Source organism: Hyla sarda, chromosome 1 (assembly GCF_029499605.1).
Source record: "Hyla sarda isolate aHylSar1 chromosome 1, aHylSar1.hap1, whole genome shotgun sequence".
NCBI classification, from domain to species: domain Eukaryota; kingdom Metazoa; phylum Chordata; class Amphibia; order Anura; family Hylidae; genus Hyla; species Hyla sarda.
In genome coordinates, this window is record NC_079189.1 from 501,511,106 (window position 1) to 501,531,967 (window position 20,862).

The following is a 20,862-nucleotide window of genomic DNA, read 5'->3' on the forward strand; positions in this document are numbered from 1 at the left end:
AACACCAATAGGAGGCAGATCAAAAGGTAGGGTTCTATTTATTATACTGAAATGGTGAGTTAATGTAAGCTTTCAGATATACTGGTTGAGGTCTAGAAATAACTGAAAATCATTGGGATTGGACGAAGGGCAAAAAGAAAGCCCCTTGCTCAATAACCCAATCTCATTTTCAGCTAATAAATATGAAGATAAAATGAAAAGTTTTACAGTTTGTTCTTTTTGGGGTCTGGAAGTGCAGGGAAATAGTGTGTGATTCGATATGGAGCGTGTTGGATGAGTTGTGTCTGCAGGGGTACAGTGAGAACTAAAAAAAACAATCTGATTTTTTGGGGATTAAAAATGGGAATGAAGATTTGGATAGAGACAAGTGAAGATAAAAATGGGATAGAAACAAAAGAACAATATAAAATCTTTCTAAAGAAGTTTCAATAGTAGTGCACCAGACATTAAAAAAGAAAAAATTAGCCCATTATCTTAGCCGATCCCATACTGAAGGAAGTGGTACCGAGAACCCCTATGGTCTCGTCAGGCTGTTGCCACCTCCAGACTGGGTCATTCTTGCCACCATATGGTCTCCTCCTGCTGTGGGCACATTAAATTAAACTTTAAAATTTAAAATCTATATAAAATCTTCAATTAAAATTTTACTAAATATCTTTAGTCTTTTCAATTGTGAGGCCCTATGGTCTCGTCGAGCTGCTGACACCTCTAGGCTCTGTCATTGTGCTGCCATGTGACTCCTTGTTATCTTCAGTTTTGGGGTCATATAGTATTAGTTTAAAGTATACGCTTCGGGTATCCGGGACATTAAGGACGCAGGTATTTTCTGTTTTTGCATTTTCATTTTTTCCTCATCACCTTCTAAAAATCATAACGCTTTCAATGTTGCACCTAAAATTCCATATGATGGCTTATTTTTTGCGCCACCAATTCTACTTGGCAGTGACATTAGTCATTTTACCAAAATAATTCACACCAAAACGGAAAGAAAGTTCATTGTGCAACAAAATTTAAGAAAAAATGACATTTTTTAACATTTGGGAGCTTCTGTTTCTATGCAGTGCATTTTTCTGTAAAAATGACACTTTATCCTTATTCTGTAGGTCCATACAGTTAAAATGATACCCTACATACAGTCATGCCTGTAAATGTTAGCACCCCTGAAATTTTTCAAGAGAATGAAGTATTTCTAACAAAAAAGGATTGCAGTAACACATTTTGCTACACACATGTTTATTCCCTTTGTGTGTATTGGAACTAAACCAAAAAAGGGAGGAAAAAAAAGCGAATTGGACATAATGTCACACCAAACTCCAAAAATGGTCTGGACAAAATTATTGGCACCCTTTCAAAATTGTGGGAAAATAAGATTGTTTCAAGTATGTGATGCTCCTTTAACCTGTTGGGGATGGATGGTGTACAGGTACGCCCTTGCGTCCTGGTACTTAAGGACGAGACAGCATCAGAGCAGCAGCAGCAGGAGGAGGCAGGCCGGAAAGTGCAGTGGTCGAGGAGGCTGCAGTGAAGATCGTTGGGAAGTGATCTTCACTGTGGCCTTCTAAAAGTTGCAAAACTACAACCCCCAGCATCTGGGCATGCTGGGGGTTGTAGTTTTGCAACATCTGGAGGGCCACAGTTTGGAGACCACTGTGTAGTTATTATATTATTACTGTATAGAGCGCTATATGTGCTGGGAAAGTGCAGGGCCTAAAATGTTTGTCTGACAAGTTCTGGTGAGACGATTTGTGGCTGGAAGAAATCGTAATGATGGTCTGGGACAGATGGAGAAGGAAAAGAAAGTGAACGAATTCAATTAGAGACGTCACCTGATGTAACTGTATGTAACCACTAAGTGTGCTTTCACACCACGTTTTAAGCCTACGGGTGCCAGATCCGGTTGGGGGAGGCGAAAACCGTGCGCTCCTGTACCCCAGCCGGACAGTCGCTGAAATCCATTGACTTTAATGAGCCGACCGGAGACACCATTTGACTCCGGTTGGCTCATTTCCGAAATGAGCCTACAGGAGTCAAACGGTGACTCCGGTCAGCTTATTAACCCCTTCATGACCCAGCTAGTTTTGCCCTTCATGACCCAGTCCTTTTTTTTCAAATCTGACATGTGTCTCTTTAAGTGGTAATAACTTTGAACTGCTTTTAACTGGCAAAGTGATTCAGAGAATGTTTTTTCAAGACATAGGCCCTCATTTACTAAGAGTGGAGTGTAGGTTTCTTTGTGGGTTTTAATTCCCTACAATTTATTTTCCATGGTATTTACTAAGGTTTCCCTACATTTTCCACTTTCTCTACACTTTGCTTTTTTTACACCTGCTCTGATCTGTTTGTTTTCCTCAGCTCAAATCCACCACATTTTATGTGGAAACCTTAGTAAATATGTTGGCTTTTGTGAAAATGTCGGGAAATTTTTGTTGATACATGAAGCGATCTTTGTGAAAAAATGTCTTTTCTCTATGTTTGAAACTCTCTACTAGTAAAAGAAATAGCCATGCCAAATAAATTTAGTTATTAATTCACATCCACAACATGTCTACTTTATGTTGGTATCATTTGTTAAACATTCTTTTACTTTTTTACGACATTAGAAAGCTTATATTATTATGAGCATTTTTTCACATTTTCGACAAAAGTTTAAAATCACATTTTTTGGGGGGAACAATAACATTTTGAATATATATGTGTGTATGTGTGTATATTTATAATATATGCAGTACAGAACGAAAGTTTGGAAACACCTTCTCATTCAGAGTTTTCTTTATTTTCATGACTATGAAAATTGTAGATTCACACTGAAGGCATCAAAACTATGAATTAACACATGTGGAATTATATACATAACAAAAAAGTGTGAAACAATTGAAAATATGTCATATTCTAGGTTCTTCAAAGTAGCCACCTTTTGCTTTGATTACTGCTTTGCACACTCATTCTCTTGATGAGCTTCAAGAGGTAGTCACCTGAAATGGTCTTCCAACAGTCTTGAAGGAGTTCCCAGAGATGCTTAGCACTTGTTGGTCCTTCACTCTGTGGTCCAGCTCACCCCAAACCATCTCGATTAGGTTCAGGTCCGGTGACTGTGGAGGCCAGGTCATCTGGCACAGCACCCCATCACTCTCCTTCTTGGTCAAATAGCCCTTACACAGCCTGGAGGTGTGTTTGGGGTCATTGTCCTGTTGAAAAATAAATTATGGTCCAACTAAATGCAAACCGGATGGAATAGCATGCCGCTGCAAGATGCTGTGGTAGCCATGCTGGTTCAGTATGCCTTAAATTTTGAATAAATCCCCAACAGTGTCACCAGCAAAGCACCCCCACACCAGCACACCTGTGAATTGAAAACCATTTCAGGTGACTACCTCTTGAAGCTCAACAAGAGAATGCCAAGAGTGTGCAAAGCAGTAATCAGAGCAAAAGGTGGCTACTTTGAAGAACCTAGAATATGACATATTTTCAGTTGTTTCACACTTTTTTGTAATGTCTATAATTCCACATGTGATCCTATATACACACTTGAACACCCACTCCATACGTTAATAATAAACTTTATTGAGAACATCATTTGATAAAAAAAATTTAAAAAGGACAGTATAGCCAGACAAAAACTGGAGTTAGTGAGGTAGGTAATATATCATTAATTAGCATAAATGCAAAAACAGCATAACTATTCCTACCTAAGGAGGACGGCCACCAGTATAACAAAAACTTAGTTACACATAAAAGTCATGCAAGAATTTCACAGATATCAATACATAGATAAGGAGGTCACTGAACAAATGGCCTCCAGCGAGTGTTCAGGAAGAAAGGGGAGTAACAAAGTACAGATAAGAGCCCAGATGAAGCTGCGGGATAACAATCAACATCCGCATGTCTTGAGCGCAATGAGCAACATAAATATGGAGCTTCCCCACTCACAGAACACAGGCTGGGAGACATAGACAGTGTACCTAGCCACACAACGCCAGTACTCCAACGACGTTTCGCCGTTTGGCTTCCTCAGGGAGTTCCTCTGTGATCGGGACACACACACTGCGCTGCTCAGGATTTTTCTGTGCGAAACGCTGCAATCAGCTAGTCAGATTTGACTAATTTGATCGATGTGAGGGGGGGGACCCCCCTAGGTCCCGAGGCAAGATGGCTGGCTATCAGTGAAAACGTGGTGTGAAAGCACCCTGATATTGTCTGCCTGTGTAGAGGTGAGTTCACTAACATCTGTGAACAGTGGTTTATTCAGTATCAGTATGGTAGTATTTTCCCTTTACTATATGGGGGTAATGTATAGTCATGGTGTGGTATAATTATTTGTTCCTTGTATAGTGGAGTTGCTGGTGATACTGGTCTGTATATAGCGGTTTTATTCATTATCAGTATGGTGGTATTATCCCATCACTACATGGATAATGGTAGTGGTCATGGTTTGGTGCAATTGTCCCTTGTATAGTGGTATTGGTCTGTCTATAGTTTTTTTCATATAATAATAGTATGAAGGCATTAGCAGGAGTAATAGGTTGTCTTGGTGTGGAGGTATTATTTTGGGGAGATTAAAGGACAAATGTGGCACAAAACTTTTACCTTTCCTTGTGCCTGGGCTGCAAAAAAACAAACAAACTTGAACTCATCTTCATATTTTTCCCCCGTTGCGCCGATATCGGCGTCCCGTTCCTCCAATGCTGCTCGGGTCCCTGCTTCTTAGGCTCGGAACGTCACACTGCAGTCAGCGTATTGCCGGTCACAGAGATGTCCTGCCTCGGCCAGTGATAGGCTGAGCGCACTGTCATGTAAGAAGCTCGGGCCCTGCCTTCTCCCTGCTGCCCAGGCTCCTTACATGACAGTGCGCTCAGCCTATCACCGGCCGAGGCGGGACATCTCTGCGGCCGGCAATACGCTGAGTGTTGTGTGATGTTCCGAGCCTAAGAAGCCAGGAGCCGAGCAGCGCCAGAGGACCATGATTCTGATATCGGCGCAACGGGGGAATGTAGGAAGGTGAGTTAAAGTAATTTTTTTTGTTTTTTCAGCCCGGGCACAGGGGAAGGTAAAACTTTTGTGCTGCATTTCTCCTTTAAATGGCAACTGGATGAATAATTGTTAAAACATAACATTAAGGGATATAGGCCCTGATTTTTTTTTAGCATGTTGTGATGCCCACAGTGTAGCACGTTCCTGAAAATAATTTCCAGTACAATAATCATAAATACCAGTTGCCACAAAATGGGAAAGTGCTAAAGAAGTTTTTACTATTTAAAACTAAAGCCCCCAGTATGACCTGAGCAGTGGTAAGGTTATGCTAGGAGTTGTTGTTTCACTCATCCTAACTGCAGAACTTACAACTGACTACAGCTCTGATGGGACATAGTGAGGAAAATACAAAATGATATCAGTGACTACAGGTGACGTCTTCTTTATAGTGAGGAGAATACACAAAGATATCAGTGACTACAGGTGACGTCTCCTCTATAGTGAGGGGAATACACAATCATATCAGTGACTACAGGTGACGTCTTCTCTATAGTGAGGAGAATACACAATAATATCAGTGACCACAGGTGACGTCTTCTCTGTAGTGAAGAGAATACACAATAATATCAGTGACTACAGGTGATGTCTTCTCTATAATCAGGAGAATACACAATGACATCAGTGATTACAGGTGACGTCTTCTCTATAGTGAAGAGAATACACAATAATATCAGTGACTTCAGTTGAAGTCTTTTCTATAGTGAGGAGAATATCCAACAGGGGGTGTGGAAATGTAATAAAAAAAACTACTTGTCCACGGGACTAAAATGGAGCAAAATCTACTTGTCCCTCATGACGATCCACTTGTCCGGGCCAATTTTCACTTTTACACTCGCTTTTACACACGTTTTTTCCTCCCCACCCTATAATAGCCATAACTACCTACTATAATGAGACATTTCGATTTTTCAATAACATATTCTCCGAACCAAGAAAATATATATATAATCGATGAAGTGAAATTTAAATAGTAAAAGATAATTTAGCAAATTTGGTGGTTTTATTTTCTACGCCATTTACCTTATGGTAGAGCTAACAAGTTTTTTTGATACTTTAGGCCGGCCTGATTACAGCAATACCAGATTTGTATTGTTTCCGTCATGTTTTACTAATTAAAAAAAAATTCTGAACTTTTCTGAATAGCCATTTTTTGACCCTGTAGCTTTATTTAAAAAAATGTTTTCATACCAGGCTGTATGAGGGCTAATTTTTTGCGCCATAATCTGTTTCTTGTATCGATACCATTTTGGTATTGATCTGACTTTTTAATCGCTTTTTAACTTTTTTTTTTCTGGGATATTAGAAAAATTGCAATTCTGTCGTTTGGTATTTTTTTTTATATTTATGTCATTTACCATATGGGATACATAATGCTATATATTAATAGTTCGTACAATTACGCACACAGCGATACTAAATATGTTTATTTTTATTATGCTTACATGTTTTTATATAGGAAAAGGGAGTGATTTGAACTTTTAATATGGAAGGGGTTATTTTTTTTTTTTTTTACACTTTATTAGACTTTTAGGAGGAATCATTAGATTCCTCATACAGATCAATAAAGTTCTATTGAACTCAATTGATCTGTGTGCTCTGTGATCCATTAATAGAGCCTGGTCCAGCCAGGCTCTATCATTGACAGAGCCACGGGACAGCAGGGAACCAAGGTAAGCCCTCCGGCTACCTCTATAGTGGATCTCCCCCCGCCCCCCCCCAGCGCGGGGGGGGGGGGGGATCCACCTCACTAGCTCACCAGGGAGCATTCACATGTCCCTTTAGATGCCACTGTCAGCTTTGACAACGGCAATCTAATGGGTTAATACCCAGCCGTGGCGATCGCCGTATGCTGGCTATTAGCAGCGGTGTGAGGTGGAAATTTGGGGAGGAGGTGTCGCAAGTCTGCAGGGGTCGCAAATTTCCACCTAACAGCGGCACCCGGCTACTAAGAACAGCCGGGGGCTGCATAGTATGGAGCGGGAAGGAGTCGGGAGCCCGCTCCATACAGACTGCAGAGCGCCGCAGCACTTGTCAGGCCCGGCCCTGCTTGCCCAAAGCCGGGCTAAGGGCCGGAAAAATTTACCTGTGATAGGAATTTCACATCCCTGCACAATAATGTCAATGATTACAGGTGATGTCTTCTCTATATTGAGGAGAATAAATGTTACGCCGAGAGCTCCGGGTCCCTGCTCATCCCCGGAGCGCTCGCAGCGTTCCCCTCTCTGCAGCGCCGCACTGACACTGCCGGCGGGAATGCAATTCGCATAGCGGGACGCGCCCGCTTGCGAATCGCATCCCAAGCTACTCACCTGTCCCGGTCCCCGGCTGTCACGTCCTGGCGCGCGCGGCTCCGCTCCTTAGGGCGCACGCGTGCCAGCTCTCTAAGATTTAAAGGGCCAGTGCACCAATGATTGGTGCCTGGCCCAAATCAGTCTAATTAGCTTCCACCTGCTCCACGTCAATATAACCTCACTTCCCCTTCCCAGCATTGCCGGATCTTGTTGCCCTTGTGCCTAGAGAAAGCGTTTACTGTGTTTGCCATACCAGTGTTTCCAGACCTTTGCTATCACCATTGACTACGAACCTTGCCGCCTGCCCTGACCTTCTGCTACGTCTGACCTCGCCTCTGTCTAGTCCTTCTGTCCCACGCCTTCTCAGCAGTCAGCGAGGTTGAGCCGTTGCCGGTGGATACGACCTGGTTGCTACCGCCGCAGCAAGACCATCCCGCTTTGCGGCTAGCTCTGGTGAATACCAGTAGCAACCTAGAACCGGTCCACCGGTACAGTCCACGCCAATCCCTCGTTGACACAGAGGATCCACATCCAGCCTGCCGAATCCTAACAATAAACAATAATATCAGAGACTACAGGTGACGTCTTCTCTATAGTGAGGAGAATACACAATGATATCAGTGACTACAGGTGACGTCTTCTCTATAGTGAGGAGAATACACAATGATATCAGTGACTACAGGTGACGTCTTCTCTATAGTGAGGAGAATACACAATAATATCAGTGACTAAAGGTGACGTCTTCTCTATAGTGAGGAGAATACACAATAATATCAGTGACTACAGGTGACGTCTTCTCTATAGTGAGGAGAATACACAATGATATCAGTGACTACAGGTGACGTCTTCTCTATAGTAAGAATACACAATAATATCAGTGATTACAGGTGACACCTTCTCTATAGTGAGGGGAATACACAATGATATCAGTGACTACAAGTGACGTCTTCTCTATAGTGAGGAAAATATACAATGATATCAGTGACTACAGGTGACGTCTTCTCTATAGTGAGGGGAATACACAATAATATCAGTGACTACAGGGGACATCTTCTCTATAGTGAGGAGAATATACGATATCAGTCACTGCAGGTGACGTCTTCTCTATAGTGAGGGGAATACACAATAATATCAGTGACTACAGGTGATGTCTTCTCTATAGTGAGGAGAATAGGCAATAATATCAGTGACTACAGGTGACGTCTTCTCTATAGTGAGGAGAATACACAATAATATCAGTGACTACAGGTGACGTCTTCTCTATAGTGAGGGGAATACACAATTATATCAGTGACTACAGGTAACGTCTTCTCTACAGTGAGGAGAATACACAATGATATCACTATAGATGACGTCTTCTCTATAGTGAGGGGAATACATAATGATATCAGTGATTACAAGTGACGTCTTCTCTATAGTGAGGGGAATACACAATGATATCAGTGATTACAGGTGACGTCTTCTCTATAGTCCTTTCTTATCTAATTCAGCTGGCAACTTGTTCCAGCTAAATTTTCACTCTGTAGAACTTGAGTAGAACCCAGATGGCCCTCACTGTGTCAGTGGATTCTGAGTCTATATATAAAAACAATAATTATAATGAATAATTATAATACTGCCACACACCGTACCCTCTGAATATAATACTACTACACACTGTACCCTCTGAATATGCTACAACACACTGTACCTTCTGAATATAATAGTATCACACACTGTGCCCTCTAAGTATAATCCTATCACACATTGTGCCGTCTAAATATGCCACCACACACTGCGCTCTCTAAATATAATACTGCCACACGCCGTACCCTCTGCATATAATACTGCCACACACTGTACCCTCTGAATATAATACTACCACACATTGTATCCTCTGAATATAATACTACCACACACTGCACCCTCTAAATATAATTCCACCATACACTGCATACACTCTCTGAATATAACCTTGGCGTGCAGTGCACCCTCTGAATACCATACCGTAACGTATTGTGGACCATAAAAATTGTATTACCCCAGAAATTCCTTATAATATAAGCATTTTTTGTCTATGTTTAGGCGCAGTTCAGGCGCAAGCAGCATATTTAGAGACTTTTATGCGTCTTTTGATATAGACACTTTCACTCTTTTTGCCTACCCATAGAACTTTTTCTTTTTGACCATGCAGTGGTCACGTATTTATCATTTGCGACCTTTGTCAAAAGTTGCTATTCTGTGCGCAAAGGTACTTTTTTTAGGCGCAAAGCTACACCACCTACCAGTAGGCGTGAGAATCTCTTCTACCTTCCACAATTCACCCTTTAATCTCTTGTGGACGACAGCATCCCACTCCCCTCCCAAGGAGCTGAGCAGGGGTCATAGCTGGGTGGTCCTGGCAGCTATCTGCCACCAGGACCCATCTCTAATGCCAGATATCACCGATCACCGTGACGCCCAGCTTTAACCCCTTAGACACCGCAATCAAATTTGATTGTAACGCCCAAAATCCAAATAAAAATGTCCAGGCAGCTCTGTGAAAGTAAGTAAAAACACCTAACCTGCCAAATTCTCGACCCGGGAAAGTGTCTACTTTCCTCTCTCACAAGTGTATGTGGTAGAGCTTTTCCCACCACAGCAGAGCTGCGCAAAATTCATCATCCTGCTGCCCCTTCTTGATAAATAATAGTCAAACCCACCACCCAAATAAACATGGGAAAAATCTGGGCCTATAGCTCTGAAATGCAAAACACTCTGTGCCCTCACATATAGCAATAATCCCCCATCCGGTGCCCACGTATAGAAATAATTATGAGCCATCCTGTGCCCCCCACATAATAATAATGTCCGTCCTGTTTCCCCTACATAATAATAATGCCCTCTGTCCTGTGCCCCCCACATAATCACATAATAATAATGTCCGTCCTGTGCCCCCCACATAATAATGTCCGTCCTTGTTTCCCCCACATAACAATAATGCCCTCTGTCTTGTGCCCCTTACATATAATGCCCCCAATCGCCACTGCTGGAGTTGGCAGGGCCTGTTGAAGTGTAGTGTTGACAGCCGCACACCACCATTCATGCTCCCATTCTGCTCTTTACCTGTGAGCAGACAGACTGTGATTGGCTGAAGCTCTTCTAGAGCCCGCCTCTCGTTACTCGCCTATTGGTCAGCTATATGAAGGCTTTGAAAGGCAATTGGCTGACGTTCAGACGCTGGCTGTCCGGTGACGCCGAGCTGTGTGAGGACCGAGCCGTATAGTCAGCGGCGTTGGAGGCTCCGGGTATTACCGGGATACCGAGTGGCAGGTACCAGAGCACTGTGGGAGACGGGGGCCGGGAGGACCAGCAGTCTCGGGCATGCTGTCGCGTTGTGCATGCTGGCTGGTGCTGAGTACTGAGCGGAGGTCACGGCTGAGGCCTGTAGAGAGGGGGCGGAGCCACAGGTGCAGCATCACTGCCTGACACTGTAAACACTGCACGGTGCATCAGCCTGCAGGGTGGGGAGTGATAGGAACTTGTAGTCCTCAGGCCCAGGAAAGTTACATGCTGCCACTGGATATAGCCGGGCCGAAGCTACGCTGCTGTACACTGTGGTTGCTGTTATTGAGTTGGTCTTGGAGGCATCTTGTAGATCTGTAGGAAAAACTCCCAGCATTCCAAGTCAGCTGCAGGCAGGAGAATGGTGGGATTTGTAGTTTTGCCACAGCTGTAGAGCCACAGTGTTGGAGATCACTGCTGTAGTGTGTCACCTATCATTCTGGGAAGGTGTGTACACCCCCTAAGCCAGTGCTTCCCAACCAGGGTGCCTCCAGCTGTTGCAGAACTACAACTCCCAGCATGCCCGGACAGCCGAAGGCTGTCCGGGCTTGCTGGGAGTTGTAATTTTGCAATAGCTGGAGGCACCCTTGTTAATAAACACTTCCCTAAGCCTTATAGGTTATTGTGTCTCTATATTGGACTGTGTTCACACATGGATGTGCTGTTGTGGAGTTTTCTAACTCTAATAGGGAAGTCAAAATCTGGGGCAAATCTGCAGCATATCTGCCACATGTGAACATACCCTCAGAAAACTAGGCTGGGGAGTATAGGGGCGCCGCATAGATTCTGATCAATTGCAATTCAAATATCATTGTTTTAGTCTATGATGACAAATGGCAGATAAAGAAGTAACCAATCTGAAGACAATCCGCAGGGGATACGTGTGAGCACACCCTTAGGGCTCATTCACACTACAGAATATCCACACGGAAGGTCTTCAGTGTGATTCTGCTGAATTTTGCGCAATTCCGTTGTAGAAATAAAAAAATGTTGAACTACACCCAACCACCCAAAAAAAAAAAAAAAAAACCACAATGAACATGTTCCTTCTTTCAGCAAAATACTGTGCAGCACTGCATAGCCATCAATTGGGACGGTGCATGTCCTTGTGGTTAAAGCGCCGACTCCTGGCGATGGTGCCTGCTGCACACAGAATCTGCATTTAGTTTTAAAGGGGTACTCCGGTGGAAAACTATTTTGTTTTTTATATCAACTGGCTCCAGTAGGTTGAATAGAGTTGTAAATTACTTCTATTAAAAAAATCTTCATCCTTCTAGTACTTATCAGCTGCTGTATGCTCCAGAGGAAGTTTTACAGTTCTTTTCTGTCTTACCATAGTGCTCTCTGCTGACACCTCTGTCCGTGTCAGGAACTGTCCAGAGTAAGAGCAAATCCCCCATAGGAAACCTCTCCTGCTCTGGACAATTCCTGACACGGACTGAGGTGTCAGCACAGAGCACTGTGGTCAGACAGAAAATAATAACTTAACTTCCTGCGGAGCATACAGCAGCTGATAAGTACTGGAAGGATTAAGATTTTATAATATAAGTAATTTACAAATCTGTTTAACTTTCTGGCACCAGATGATTTGAAATTTTTTTTATTTTTTTTTTGCCACCGGAGTTCACTTTAAGACCAAAATAGAATGTTTAAAGGGGTGCTCCGGTGAAAACCTTTTTTCTTTTAAATCAACTGGTGGCAGAAAGTTAAACATGTTTGTAATTACTTCTATTAAAAAAAAAATCTTAATCCTTCCAGTCCTTATTAGCTGCTGAATGCTACAGAGGAAATTCCTTTCTTTTTGGAACACTGATGACATCATGAGCACAATGCTCTCTGCTGACATCTCTGTCCATTTTAGCAACCATGCATAGCAGATGTATGCTAAGGGCAGCATGGTGGCTCAGTGGTTAACACTGCTGCCTTGCAGTGCTGGGGACTTGGGTTCAAATCCCACTAAGGACAACAATAAATAAATAAAGCGTTATTATTATTATAATAACGTCATCAGAGAGCATTCCAAAAAGAAAAGAATTTCCTCTGTAGTATTCAGCAGCTAATAAGTACAGAAAGGATTAAGATTTTTTTAATAGAAGTAATTTACAAATATGTTTAACTTTCTGCCACCAGTTGATTTAAAAGAAAAAAAGGTTTTCACCAGAGTACCCCTTTAATATTAAGTGTAGCCTCATTTTATTATCTAATATAGCAGTGGTTTCCAAAGTGTCAACCTCCAGCATTTGCTACATCAGGAGGTCCATAATTTGGTGACCACTGTAATAAAGCATGGTGGGATATCCCATCAGGACACTTCCTACCTACCGTGGTGCCTACATTCCCTAAGGGTACGTTCACACGAGCGGATTTAGCTGCGGATCCACTGGTGAATCTATGCTGTCTTTACGTGTGCAATACGCTGCTACAAGCAGACACACTGCGGTGTGTGAGTCGCAGTATACTCGCACATCGCGGGAGCTCTCGGCCTAGCTCAGAGCAGGGAGAGTGGCCGCGATGTGCGAGTACGCCGCACACATCGCTGCAGTGTGTCTGCTCGTCGCAGCGTATTGCCGCTACGAGCAGGCACCTGTAAAGACAGCATAGAGCGAGCCTTCACCAGCGGGTCTACAGCGTAAAATACACTGTAAATCCGCCTGTGTGAACGTACCCTAATGCAGTATTCCCTAACCTGGGTGTCGTAGTTTTGGAACAGCTAGAGAGCCCCAGGTTGGACATAGTCGCATATATAGCCATTCATCTCAGTGGCAGCTTTGTAATGCTGCTGTCATTGTCATTTTGTAGGGGTTGTCTGTAATGAGGAGATATTTGAGCCACATTCCTGTATATTTCCTATTTCTCAGGCTTTGGCTTTAAAATCTGCATCACAAACTGTACGTGTGATTCTGGCTTGAGCGTTTTTAAGCTAGAGGTGTCCAGGAAGCCAAAAACAGGCAAGGCTGCAGTTTTATTGCATTTTATGGAACTTGTGCAAACAGCTTTACAACACAAGATACTGTTTTCATTACAATAACAGCATAGCTAGCAGTGCTGCATCTTTACACCGCTCCCTTTGACCTCTAAAGGACTTACAGAAACTCCAAAAACAGCCGCCTTGCCTGTTTTGTGGCTTTTGTTAGGACATTGCACACGGAAGACTGGCCAGAGGACCGAACAGCTGTAGCGGTGCTACGGGGAATGGAGGAAGGTGACTTAAAGATAACTACTTTAAAAAAAAATTTTTTAACTACATGCAACAATTTGTGTGTTCAAAATTATCCTCTTCTGACCCCTATAACTTTTTTTATTTTTCTGCTTACGGGGCATATGTCTGGGGGCTCATTTTTTGCGCCGTGGTCTTTAGTTTTCATCTGTACCATTTTTGTTTTGCTGGGACTTATTGATAGCTTTTTATTTAAAATATATATTTTTTTATGGTATATGAAGTGACCAAAATTGCACAATTTTGGACTTTGGTATTTTTTTTACGTGTACGCCATCAACCGTGCAGTTTAACTAACCTTATATTTAAATTGTTTTTACATTAACGCACATTGCGGTACCACATATGATTGTTTCTTTTTGATAACATTATTTTATTTAAACATTTTTTTTTTTTTTTTTTTTTTTAAGAGGGGTGATTCAAACTTTTATTAGGAAGGGGTTAAAGGAGATCTGCGGTGCACAACACTTATCCACAGGATAGGTAGCAAGTGTCTAATCGCTGGGTGTCCGAACGCTGGGACCCCCCTGCGATCTCCTGTACGGAGTCCGTCGTCGACCTCACTGAGGTCGATGACACTGTACCCCCCCCCCCCCCCCCTCCCATACAGCTCTGTGTGAGGTGGGGATGCATGAATGCCTCTCCCATGGAGGGAGCATGTTGACTGTGGCTCTGTACAGGAGATCGCAGGGGGGCTCCCAGCGTTAGGACCCCCCCGCGATCAGACACTTATCCTGCGGATTTCCTTTAATTCTCTATTTTGTTTTTAAGTCCCCATAGAGGGCCCATAACATGCAATTTTTGATTGCATACACTGTTCAATGCTGAGCATTGATAATTGTTATCGGTGCTCTGCTTCTCTAGCCTGCCATGGCTGGGCAGAGCTTCAGAGTATCAATCGGACGCGGAGGAGGCAGGTAAGGGCCCCTCTGCCATCCCTTTAGGTGATCGGGACCTGCAGTTTCACGGCGGATGTCACAAACAGCTCCGCTGAGCTAACAGCATGTTAACCCCCACATGGATACTGGCTATTCATAGAAACCGGGACCACCAGGTATGAAGCGTGCTCAGCTCATGAGCACGCTCCTAACCCCGGTAACGGGACAAGGGCGTACTGCTATGCCCTCGGTCCTTAAGTTCCTGGACGCAAGGGCATACATGTATGCCCTTTGTTCTTGAGGGGTTTGAAGAAACCAGTTACATTAAACAGGCAGTCTGATCTTTCAGCTTCCTGATATAGAGGAGGGGGTGAGGAGTATATATAGTAAAACACTCAGTACTATTTGAGAATTTGGGGGCGATATTTATCAAAACTGTATAGAGACAGAGTTGTGCAATGCCTAGAGCAACCAATCATATTGCTTCTTTCATTATAAAAAAAATAAAAAATGTCTCTGAAAACTAAAAGAAGCAATCTGATTGGTTGCTATGGGCAACTGCGTCACTCTTCCTCTACACAAGTTTTGATACCCCCTTTATTCTTTATAACCCCTTCTCCTTCTGTTTTTAAAAGGACCTCAGGAGAATGAAAGAAGCAATCTGATTGGTTGTAATGGGAAATTGCACCACTTCTCCTCTACACAGGTATTGCCAAAACGTCCCCTCTGTGCTTAGGAGTCGAGTTGGCAATCCTAGTCCTAGGCTGTCAATCATTGAATAATTCCGCCCAATGCCCATATGCCTTATTGACACTCAGCAGTCGTTAAAGGGGTGCTCTGGTAAAACACAATTTTTTCTTTTTCAAAAAAAGTACCCCCTTAAGACAGTGTTTCCCAACAAGGGTGCCTCAAGCTGTTGAAAAACTTCAGTAGTTTTGCCACAGCTGCAGACACCCTGGTTGGGAAAAACTGACCTAGCATTTGAATTTCGTCTGCAGGTAATCTCAAATTTTTCCAGGGGGCCATATTGACATATCACAATTTGCAAAAAAATGCCATTCTATTGCAATATATTGTAAAGCCCTAATATGTACGGTATTTTATTTTCTGTGCTGTCAGCACGAACATACCACAGCACAGTTCAATTCCCCCATCCTGCTTTGTCATAAAGCTTTTAATAGTGTACATGGCTTTAATGGGACAAGGCCTGACAGAGGTGATTGGTCTGTTCTGGTTCCTGTCTTTCTGGATGAGTGACCTTTTTTCTGTGTGATGTCATGGCAGCTGTAGGGACATTGAATTACTAGGAAATTGAAAGGAAACCGGTCAGCCTGTTTACCCACACTACACCCATACACTGGTTTATAGTGTGGGTGAACAGGAGTCTGACAAGGGGTCACTGACTAAAATACGTACCTTAGGTACAGAGATATGTCACCCCCTCCGAAGATCCAAAGCTATATTCCGGGTATTGTGCGCTGGAGGTGGGGCTCTTCCGGCTAACATACATATTCATTGTCTGTGACTCCATGTCCTAGTGACGTGGAGTAGCTGGTGAGCGCTGCAAAGAGCATAGGGCTCATGTGACCACCGAGTCACAGACAATGAATATGTAAATTAACCTCTTAAGGACGCAGGGCGTACCTGGACACAGGGCGTACCTGTACGCCCTGGTCCCGGTATATATAACGCGGTGACCCCGCATCATACCGGGTTGGTCTTGGCGGCTTATGAAAGCTGGGACCCTGGGCTAATAGCGTGCGGCACCGATCGTTGTGCCGTGCGCTATCAACCCTTAAAACGCGGCGTCCAAGGTTGATCGCCGTGTCTAAAATGAAAGTAGAAGCTTTCCGTTAGCTCAGTCGGGCTGATTGGGACTATCGCAGGGAAATGGCAATGTCACGATCAGCTAGAACGCGAGCGGAGGTCCCCTTACCTGCCTAAGTCGCATCCGATCAGCGATTGATTGCTCCAAGCCTGAGATCCAGGCATGAGCAATTGAGCATCTATAACACTGATCTTTGCCGTGTCAACGCACGGCAATGATCTGTGTATGAGCTCGGTATGTAAAGTGTAATAGCCACTGGGGGGGGGGGGGGGCTATAACACTGCTCAAAAAAAAATGTGAAATAAAGTTAATAAAGATCATTTAACACCTTCCCTAATAATAAAAGTTTGAATCACCCTCTTTTTCCCCATTAAAAAAAAAAAAAAAAACTGTGTAAATAAACACGTGGTATCGCCGCGTGCAGAAATGTCCGAATTATAAAAATATATAGTTAATTAACCCCTTAACGACCAAGGACGTATATTTACGTCCTTGGCCGGCTCCCACGATATAACGCGGGGTCACGCGGTGACCCCGCGTCATATCGGGTCGGTCCCGGCATGTATCTGATGTCGGGGCTAATAGCGAGCGGCAGTTCAAAGTTGAACGCCGCGTCTAAACCGAAAGTGAAAGCTGCTCAGCGCAGTGAAAATGCGGTGTCCCGATCAGCTGGGACACGAGCGGAGGTCCTCTTACCTGCCTCCGGCGTGTCCCCTCGGCGATTGATTGCTCCAAGCCTGAGATTCAGGCTTGAGCAATCGACCGCCGATAACCCTGATCACTGCAAAGCTATGGCTTTGCAGTGAACAGGGTATAAGATCAGTGTGTGCAGTGTTATAGGTCCCTATGGGAGCTATAACACTGCAAAAAAAAGTGTAAAAAAAAAAAAAAAAAAAAAAAAAAAAAAAAAAGGGGGATCGGGGGTTTTTCCGTTTTTTGCTCCTTGCCTTTAAAAATCATAACTCTCTCAATTTTGCACCTAAAAATCCATATGATGGCTTATTTTTTGCGCCACCAATTATACTTTGTAATGACGTCCGTCATTGTGCCCAAAAATCTACGGTGAAATGGGAAAAAAAAATCATTGTGAGACAAAATTGAAGAAAAAATGCCATTTTGTAAATTTTGGGGGCTTCCGTTTCTACGTAGTACATTTTTCGGTAAAAATGACACCTGATATTTATTCTGTAGGTCCATATGGTTAACATGATACCCTACTTACATAGGTTTGATTTTGTCGCATAACTTTATGCAGGAAAATTTATATGTTTAAAATTGTAATTTCTGACCCCTACAACTTTTTTACTTTTCTGTGTATGGTGCGGTATGAGGGCTCATTTTTTGCACCGTGATCTGAAGTTTTTAACAGTACCATTTTTGCATTGATAGAACTTATTGATCTTTTTTTTATGATATAAAAAGTGACCAAAAATGCACTATTTTGGACTTTGGAATTTTTTTGCGCACACGCCATTGACCGTGCGGTTTAATTAACGATATATTTTTATAATTCGGACATTTCCGCATGCGGCGATACCATACATGTTTATTTTTATTTACACTGTTTAATTATTTTTTTTTTAATGGGAAAAGGGGGGTGATTCAAACTTTTATTAGGGAAGGGGTTAAATAACCTTTATTAACACTTTTTTTTTTTTTTTTCACTTTTTTTTTTGCAGTGTTATAGCTTCCATAGGGACCTATAACACTGCACACACTGATCTTTCACATTGATCACTGGTTTCTCATAGGAAACCATTGATCGATGATTCTGCTGCTTGACTGCTCATGCCTGGATCGCAGACACTGAGCAGTCATTCGGCGATCGAACAGCGGGTAGGGACCCTCCTGCTATCCTGTAAGCTGTTCTGGATGCCGCGATTTCGCCGCGGCTATCCCGAACAGCCCACTGAGTTAACCGGCATGGTTTCAGTTTCACTTTAGACTCAGCGTTCAACTTTGAACGCCGCGTCTAAAGGGTTAATAGCGCGCGGCACAGCGATCAATGCCGCACGCTATTAGCCACGGGTCCCGGCCGTTGTTAGAGGCCGGGCCCGACCCGCTATGACACGGGCCACGCCGTGGCCTCACGTTATAGATTGGGAGCGGACACATGACGATCCAGTATGTCATGTGTCCTTAAGGGGTTAATAAAAGTTCAAATCACCCCCTTTTGCCATTTAAAAAAAACACCATGTAAATAAAAATAAATATAAACATATGTAGTATCGTCGTATGCGTTAATGTCCGAACTATAAAAATATATAATTAATTTAACCACACAGTCAATGCCGTACGCGCGAAAAAATTCCAAAGTCCAAAATAACGTATTTTTGGTCGCTTTTTATATCATCAAAAAATGCATAAAAACTGATCAAAAAGTCTGATCAATACAAAAATGGTACCGCTAAAAACTTCAGATCACGGCCCCATATGTGGAAAAATAAGAAAAGTTATAGGGGTCAGAAGAGGACAATTTTAAACGTATAAATCTTCCTTCATGTAGTTATGATTTTTTACAGAAGTAAGACAAAATCAAACCTATATAAGTAGGGTATCATTTTAACCGTATGGACCTACAGAATAAAGATAAGGTTTCACTTTTACCGAAAAATGTACTACCTAGAAGCGGAAGCCCCCAAAAGTGCACAATGATTTTTTTCCCGTTTCGCCGGAAAGGGTTATGATTTTTAAAAGGTGAAGAGGAAAAAACGAAAGCGCATAAACGGAAAAACATGTGGTCCTTAAGGGGTTAAACCACACGGTTAACCTCTTAAGGACGCAGGGTGTACCTGTACGCCCTGCGCCTGGTCCCGGTGTTTAAAACAGGGTTTTAGTGCTGCCGCGGCAATCCGATCATCCAGCACTGCAGACGGAGGTCCCCTCACCTGCCTTCCCGGCGTCTTCTGCTCTGATCTGCCTTCCCGCAGACCAGAGCAGAAGATGACCGATAACACTGTATTAGCAATCAAATGATTGCTATAAATAGTCCCCTATGGGGACTATTAAAGTGTAAAAATAGAAGTAAAAAAAAAGTGAAAAACTTAAATCGTCCCATTTTCCCTATTTCACCCCCAAAAAGTTTTAAATGTTTTATATACATATTTGGTATCGCCGCGTGCGTAAATATCTGAATTATTAAAATAAAATGTTAATGATTCCGTACAGTGAACGGCGTGAAAGTAAAAAGAAGTCCAAAATAGCTGTTTTTTTTTTTTTTTTTTTTACATTTTATTCAAAAAATTTTTTATAAAAAATGGATTAAAAGTTTTATATAAGAAAATATGGTATCAATAAAAAGTACAGATCACAGCGCAAATAATGAGCCCTCATACCGCCGCTTATACGGGAAAATGAAAGTTATAGGTCTTCAAAATAGGGGGATTTTAAACGTACTAATTAGGTTAAAAAGTTCGCAATTTTTTGATTTTTTATTTTTTTTCGCAACACTAATAGAAAAGTGTGGTATCATTTGAATCGTATTGACCCAAACAATAAAGAACACGTAATTTTTACCGTAAATTATACGGTGTGAAAACAAAACCTTCCAAAATTATAAAAATTGCGGTTTTCTTTTTAATTTCACTACACAAATAGTATTTATTTGGTTGTGCCATACATTTTATGGTAAAGTGAGTGATGGCATTACAACGGACAACTGGTCACGCAAAAAAAAAGCCCTCATACTAGTCTGTGGATGAAAATATAAGAGTTATGATTTTTTGAAGGCGAGGAGGAAAACACGAAAACGTAAAAAAATTAATTGTCTGCGTCCTTAACCCCTTAACGACGAAGTACGTATATTTACGTCCTCCCCCGGCTCCCGCGATATGCAGCGGGGCCACGCAGTGACCCCGTGTCATATCGGGTCGGTCCCGCGGCTAATACAGGACATCACCGATCACGGTGATGCCCTGTATTAACCCTTCAGACGTGGCGATCAAAGCTGACCACCGCATCTGAAGCTAAAGTGAAAGTATCCCGGCTGCTCAGTCGGGCTGTTCGGGACCACCGCGGTGAAATCGCGGCGTTCCGAACAGCTTACAGGACATTGGGAGGGACCTTACCTGCCTCCTCCGGTGTCCGATCGGCGAATGACTGCTCCGTCCCTGAGATCCAGGCAGGAGCAGTCAAGCGCCGATAACACTGATCACAGGCATGTTAATACACGCCAGTGTGAATTGTGTAAAAGATCAGTGTGTGCAGTGTTATAGACCCCTATGGGACCTATAACACTGCAAAAAAAAAGTGTTAATAAAGATCATTTAACCCCTTCCCTAATAAAAGTTTGAATCACCTTTTCCCCTAAAAAAAAAA

At 42.7% G+C, this 20,862-nt stretch overlaps 1 protein-coding gene across 3 annotated transcripts in view; it reads left to right on the forward strand.

The window, feature by feature from the left end:
• Positions 1–10,439: 10,439 nt before the first annotated feature.
• Positions 10,440–20,862, forward strand: part of PJA2 (praja ring finger ubiquitin ligase 2) — a 56,220-nt gene continuing 45,797 nt past the window's right edge. Inside the window, exon 1 of one of the 3 annotated variants that reach the window (XM_056537486.1) lies at positions 10,440–10,610. The gene's annotated coding sequence lies outside the window, so the exon portion shown is untranslated. Of the gene's footprint in view, positions 10,611–10,726; positions 10,748–20,862 lie in introns of those variants that run through there. The other 2 variants (XM_056537488.1, XM_056537487.1) reach the window with 2 other exon arrangements.